Here is a 7338-nt window from a genome sequence, read left to right on the forward strand (position 1 = left end):
TGTGTTCTGACAAATAAAGCTTGCCTGGAGATCAGAGGGCAGAGCTAGCCACTAGTTAACCATAGAGGCCAGGCAGTGGTGGCACATTCCTTTAATCCCAGCACTTGGGAGGAGGAAGCAGGAGGATCAGGAGTTCAAGGCCACCCTGGGCTACACAAGATTGAACTAGTTTAAAAGAGAAACAGAGCTGGGCAGTGGTGGCACATGCCTTTAATCCCAGCACTCAGGAGGTGGAGACAGGGATATAAGGTGGGTGGAGACAGGATCCAGGATCTCCGTGCCCATCCAGTCTGAGGATAGGTAGAGACAGGATCTGGTCCATTCAGTCTGAGATTTCATAGAGGTAAGACTTCTCTGGTGGCTGGCTGCTCGGCTTCTCTGATCTTTCAGCTTTCACCCTAATATCCGACTCCAGGTTTTTATTTAATAAGACTAATTAGGGTCGTGATTCTGGCACCAGGCAGTGGTGGCGCACACCTTTAATCTCAGCACTTGGGAGGCAGAGGCAAGCAGGTCTCTGTGAATTTGAGGCTAGCCTGGTCTACAGAGCGAGATCCAGGACGGCCAGGGCTACAAAGAGAAACCCTGTCTCAGAAGACCAAAGACAAAACAACCAAAAAAACAACAACAGCAACAACAAAACCAAAATAAGCAAATAAACAAACAACAAAACCTCCAAAACATAGTTTGGCGAAGGACCAATGAGAGGGCTCAGTGGATAAAGGGGCTTGCTGCCAGGCTGGACCACCCGAGTTCTGTCCCAAGGACCCCATGGGTGAAAGGAGAGGACCAGCTGAGAGACTGTCCTCTGACTTCCACACGATTGCCTCAGCATGCACACACACCACCACCACTGCCACTCCTGAGAAAATAATACAGGTAATAAAAGGAAAGGGTTTATTTCAGCTCACAGCTCCTCATCCAGGAAGTCAGGACAGGAACTCAAGCAGGGCAGGATCCTGGAGGCAGGAGCTGACGCAGAGGCCATGGAGGGTGCTGCTTACTGGCTTGCTCCTCATGGCTTGCTCAGCCTGCTTTCTTATAGAACCCAGGACCAGCAGCCCAGGGATGGCACCATTCACCATAGGCTGGACCCTACCCACTAATTGAGAAAATGCCTTACAGGCTTGCCTGCAGTCTGATTTGTGGAGGCGTTTTCTCAGTGTAGGCTCCCTCCTCTTAGATGACTGGAGCTGCTATCAGGTTGACATAAAGTAGCCAGGACACAGTTCTTGACTTATTTCCCACTGTCTCCTGTCACTGTGAATTGCCCGAGTGTCGCTCTAGAGCCTCCTGCTCAGACGCTGTTTATAAAGGCTTTAGTGCTATGGGACTGCTGTCTTCACTGTCGCCCCTTGAGTATAACGATGCGTGTGACCTCAGGTGTTAGGATGTCCTGCCTAGATGGCCGCTCAGGGGTGCCACCCCCCCACCTAGAGCCCCCAGAGAGGGGTTGGGGCATGTCAGAACATTCACCCAGAATGCAGGAGGCTCTCCTCTGGGTTCTTTCTCCAGTACCACAAAGCAAACAAACAAACACCCCCAAAGTCTATAAGCATTACAGGCAAAATTTTTCTTTTATGGAGACCGGGGAGGCAGAAAAGAGCTGGTTGCAAGGAAGGGCCAGGCGGTGGGGTAGCCAGCCGACACCAGGGTGTCTTATCTTGACGGCATCTGTCGGCCCATTCCTACAGTAAGATGTGCCAGCGTGCAGGGTTCTGGGAGAAGTCAATTCATGATGGATGGCTGCTAAGCTAGTGTGTGTGTGTGTGTGTGTGTGTGTGTGTGTGTGTGTGTGTGTGTGTGTATGTGTGTGTGTGTGTGTGTGTTTGAGATGCAGTTCATTTGTATGCTTTGAGGCAAACATTAGGAAACTGGGAGATTTGGATCAGACTTTGTGCAGGGCTAACACAGCAACACCCTGATTCTCAGGGAAGTCACACGGGAAACAACTCTTCCCCAGAACTCACGGTGAGTTGGCTAATTCTGCCAACTCACCGTGAGTCTGGATGGGAAGAGAATGGCAGGAGCAGAGGGCAGGCCCTGCTGAGGGAGGAACTGAGTTTTTAATGTCAATAGATCAGAAGTGTGGAAGAAGATCTCATAAATGTCGTCAGACGTGTCTGCGATTTTGGAGAGCAGAGATCAAAGGGAGGGGGGTTTGACTGAGGGACACCGCAGCGTGGCCAGTGTGGCTTTAAAAAAAAGTTTGTGTATGTGTAGCTACAGCCATCTGGTATTTGACAAAGATGCCAGAAAATACACCGGAGAAAAGACAGCATCTTCAACAAATGGTGCTGGGAAGCCTCTCCTGCACGCAGAGTGAGATCAGACCCATGTCTGTCACCTCGCACAAAAACGAACTCTGAACGGATCATTCAAGACCTAAGCCTGAGACCCAAAACTGCTAGAAGAAGATGTGGGCAGTCCCCACAGGATACAGGTGTAGGAAAGAACTTCCTGAACAGGAGTCCATTTGCCCAGGAGTTAAGGCCAAAATTGACAAGTGAGACCTCATAAAACGAAAAAGTTTCTGTTTTTGTTTTTGTTTTTGTTTTTGTTTTTTTGAGACAGAGTTTCTCTGTGTAGCTTTGTGCCTTTTCCTGGAACTCATTTGGTAGCCCAGGCTGGCCTTGAACTCACAGAGATCTGCCTGGCTCTGCCTCCCGAGTGCTGGGATTAAAGGCGTGCGCCACCACCGCCCGGCTAAAAAGTTTCTGTACAGCCAAAGAAACTATTGACCTGGTGAGGAGGAAGCCGTGGAGTAGGAGAGTCTTCACCAGCTCCACATCTGACAAGATTAATACCCAGAATGTGTAAAGAATTCAAAAAGCAGAGAGAGAGAGAGAGAGAGAGAGAGAGAGAGAGAGAGAGAGAGACCCAGTTGAAAAATGTGCTAAGGATCTAAAACGGAAAAGTGCTGACAGAAGAAGTAGAAATGACCAAGAAACACCTCAAAAAGTGTTCATTAATAATGAACTCGGGGAATACAGACCAGAACAACTGTGAGATTTCCTCTTACCTCGCTCAGAAAGGCGAAGACCACGGAACAGTAGCCTACAAACACTGGAGGGGATGAAAGGGACCCCTTGTCCACTGTGGCTGGGACGGCAGCCTGGTGCAGCCTTACTGGAAATCAGTGTGGAGAATTCCCCAAACTAAAAATAAATCGGCCATATCACCCTGCTGTACCACTCCTTGGCCTGAGCTGAAAGGACTCGCCATCCTGCTCTGTAGACACTTGCTCAGCCATGTATGCAGCTGCTGCTGCATTCATGATAGCCAGGCAACAGGAACAACCTGAATGAATGATAGCCAGGCAACGGGAACAACCTGAATGAATGATAGCCAGGCGATGGAACAACCTGAATGAATGATAGCCAGGCAATGGGAACAACCTGAATGAATGATAGCCAGGCAATGGGAACAACCTGAATGAAGGACAAGCAGATAATGAAAATGTGGCACGTATACACGGAGGAATAAAGAAAAGTGACGTCATGAACGCTGCAGGGAAATGGATAGAACTAGAAAAGATTCATATTGAGCGAGGTAACCCAGGCCCAGAAAGACAAGCATCTTATGTTCTTTTTCATGTGCTGTTCCTAGCTCTAAACCTTCAGACGTAAATGTAGTTGGCCAACCCTCTTCACAGCAAGTGGAGACCATCACAGAGAACCACAACTGGACACGAAGCAGACATCAGATCGTGGGGAGCCCAGCCCGGGATAATCTACAGCCCAGCTCCTGCATCTACGGCTCAGGGAACATGGCAGGAGAGTAAGTAGGAAGACGGTGAGAGCCAGAGGATCAGGAAGTCTGCCGTGACTGTGTCTCCTAGAAACAGCTGCATAAACAAGACACGGACAATGACAATGCAATGGATCGGCTAACACAGAATGTGGGAGCTCTCAAGAGGGTCCCAGCCCTAGACAGACGGCTACAGGCAAATAATGACAGCCGAGAGACGGAGAATTAGCCTCGCCCAGGGATGAGCCCCTAACTGGTTCCCAACACCCAGTGGTCGACTCTGAAGTCGTACACACACACAAACAGAGCGGGTTGTGTTTACAGACCCGTGTAGCTACAATACATATATGTAACGATAATGAAAGAAACAAGATGTCAGTTTGAGAGGGAGGAGAGGAGGGGACATGTGAGGGACGGAAGGGGCGGAGGGAAGGGGGTAAACGGTGTAACTACATTGTAGCTCAAATTATATTAAAGTTTAAGAAGCATGTGCGTGTGTGTGCAGCCCCCATGGAGGTCAGGAGAGGGCATCAGGTCCCCTGGAACTGGAGTTATTGGTGGTTGTGAGCCACCCCCTGGGTTCTGGGGATCGAACTTGGGTCCTCTGTGAGAGCAGCCGGTGCTGTTAGCTGTTGAGCCCTCTCTCCATCCTCTCCTTCATCTCATGCTTGTATTCAACGTGCTGTCTGCGATCACGTGCCCCGCCAGGACCTTGTCCTGTCCCCTCCCACTCACGTCTTCTTTCCACAGCCCCACTCCATGTCTTAAGTTTTGTGCAGACCTGGTGTGGGTGTCCGAGGCTGCCGTGAGCGCCTGAGTGCAATCAAGGGTTACGCCTGCCCAGGGGACGCGTTTCAGAGGCCCGGCACCCTCCAGCTCTTACATTCTTCCCGGCTCCTCTTCTGCCATGTTCCCTGGGCCTTGAACCCGTCTAAGGCTGACCACACACAATCCCTTCTTCTCAGTTGTGAGTCTCTGCATCAGCAGTTGCCCACTGGGGGAAGAAACATCTGTGACAGGCGGAGAGCAGGAGCACAGGGTCGGATGTAAACACCTAGAAAGTCTACACACGGCCTTTTGTAAGCTGAGGCTCTGTCTCCCTCTGGGGTCTGTGACTTCCCTAGCCCTAGGGTTTTGGATGCACTCACCCTAGCAGGTAGGTACTGTGTCTCCCATGGAGCAGGCCTGAAATCCAGCCAGAAAGCGCTTGGTTACCCCGACAGCCGCTGCTGCTCCAGGGAGGGGGACTTGCCTGGCGGTTGGTGTCCATGCAGAGTCCACAGCTGGGTAAGACCATCGCATCTTATCCAAAACGTGCACTCTCTTCAGCAATAAGGTCTGAACTATCTACCTTTGGTGGGCAGCCGTGAGTACTGGCTTGTGTTATTTTGGGGGCCTCTGGGGCCTTGTTGGCCAACAGTTCATAGGGAGATGTCCTGTTGTGGAATATTATTTTAACTGTGTAAAGGTGTGCTACATTTTTTTTCCTGGTGCTTTTGTTAACAACACAAAGACATGTTACATCTGTTTGATTAAATTAACCTGGGGTCAGGAGGCTGAGTCAGCAACTAGCTGTCAGGCCGTGCTAGGGAGGAGCTAAGTGTAGCAAGGGTTCTCTTTCTTTCTTTCTTATTTGTTTTTGTTTTTGTTGTTTTGAGACAGCGTTTCTCTGTGTCGCTTTGGTGCCTGTCCTGGATCTCACTCTGTAGCCCAGGCTGGCCTCGAACTCACAGAGATCCGCCTGCCTCTGCCTTCCGAGTGCTGGGATTAAAGGCGTGTGCCACCACCACCCAGCTGTAGTGAGGGTTCTTAAGTGGGGTCTGAGCAGAAGGACACCCTTGTTTTTCGGGAGACTCAAGCAAGGAGAGAAGGTTAGCCTCTTGCTATTCAGCCTCTCTGAGCGAGCAGAATTTCCCCTCAGCCTGAGTTCTGTAGAAGGATAGAGATTTGGATAAAGTTCCTTTTAGCAGCTGTGACAGAGCGGGTGCCTGAGGAACAGAATTCCTCCTGGCTGCCAACAGTCCTGGTAGCTGTGGGATGGCGGTTGCCGATTAGGGCGGCAGTTGCTAGAGGGGAGCCACCGCTGTTAATGAAAACTTAAATGCTGGTTGTCCTCCAGCCAGCCCTGGGGATCTTATTAAAAGCTTATGTTATCTGGAAGCCCCTGGTCTGAAATTCTTGTTTCTTAGCTGGTAAGAGGGTCCACTCAGAGCCAGGTGGTGGCGGTGCACACCATTAATCCCAGCACTTGGGAGGCAGAGGCAGGCGGATCTCTGTGAGTTCAAGGCCAGCCTGGTCTACAGAGTGAGATCCAGGAAAAGTGCAAAGCTATGCAGAGAAACCCTGTCTTGAAAAACAAAAACAACAACAAAAACAACAACAAAAAAAAAAAAAAAAAGAGGACCCACAGGATTCAAAGATGAAGTGGGGTGGGCATCCCTTTGTTTTCTGGCCTCTGCCTCCTCGGTCCAGGATTACAGGCATCACTGCCATCAGTGGGGGCAGGAATAGGTTGCTTTTATCTGCCAAGAATTAACTGGTAAGAGAGTGTGAAATTCAAGCCAAGCCAGCGTTTATTCATAGTGAAAGTCACAAGCCGGAGGCAAAGTCCTTAGAGAGGACTGGGAGCTGGAGTCCGAGAGACAGAGAGACAGAGAGAGAGACAGAGAGAGAGATGGGGGAGAGAGAGAGACAGAGACAGAGAGAGGGAGAGAGAGAGACAGAGAGAGGGAGAGAGAGACAGAGAGAGATGGAGAGACAGAGAGAGACAAAGAGACAGAGACAGGGAGACAGAGAGAGAGACAGAAGCAGAGAGACAAAGAGAGAGACAGAGATAGGGAGACCCAGAGAGAGACAGAGAGACAGACAGAGATAGGGAGACCCAGAGAGATGACAGAGAGACAGAGGCAGAGACAGAGAGACAGAGACAAGGAGAGACAGGGAGAGAGAGGGTGCATCTGAGGTGTGTGGCCTGATCTGGTCTCTCAGAGTGACCAGTGTCACAAAGCGTTGGCCATGTGCTAACATCTCACCGTGTGGGTGGATTAACTGGCAAAACAGGTGCCGGAGAATCTGTTACCGATTAGTCCATTACAACCCTGAGGTTTTGGATAGGTCCTCCAGAGGAGCCTGGGGCCGGTTCCTGGGGAATAGTTTATTAGCAGAACTACTAGCTGGACAGACAGATTGACGACAGCCTGGCAGGAACTCCGGGGTGGGGTGAGGAGTTTGGTCCCTAACATCGGAGACAGACTGTGAGGCAGGAGTTCATGACAGGAGGCAGACTCTCATCGCTGAGGAGGGTCACAGAGGGAAGGGTGAGAGGCAGGGGACAGGCCAGACCCCTTCCCCAGGGAGGAATCCTGGCACCGGGGACTAGCAGCTTAGGAGCTTGTGGGAACCCCTGAGAGGCTGCCCACAGACACTATGGCCCCAACAGAAGCTGGATCACATTACATCCTTATAGACCCCAGGAAATTTGAATTTCCCGGGGAAAAGCCTGGATGGACCAGTGAGCAGGGATGGGGTGGGTGTGGCTGTTGGGGGAGGAGGGTGTGGTGGAGGTAGGCTGGGGGTGGGGTGTGTGTG

The sequence above is a fragment of the Peromyscus maniculatus genome, chromosome 22 (genome assembly GCF_049852395.1).
Source record: "Peromyscus maniculatus bairdii isolate BWxNUB_F1_BW_parent chromosome 22, HU_Pman_BW_mat_3.1, whole genome shotgun sequence".
In the NCBI taxonomy this organism is placed as follows: Eukaryota; Metazoa; Chordata; class Mammalia; order Rodentia; family Cricetidae; genus Peromyscus; species Peromyscus maniculatus.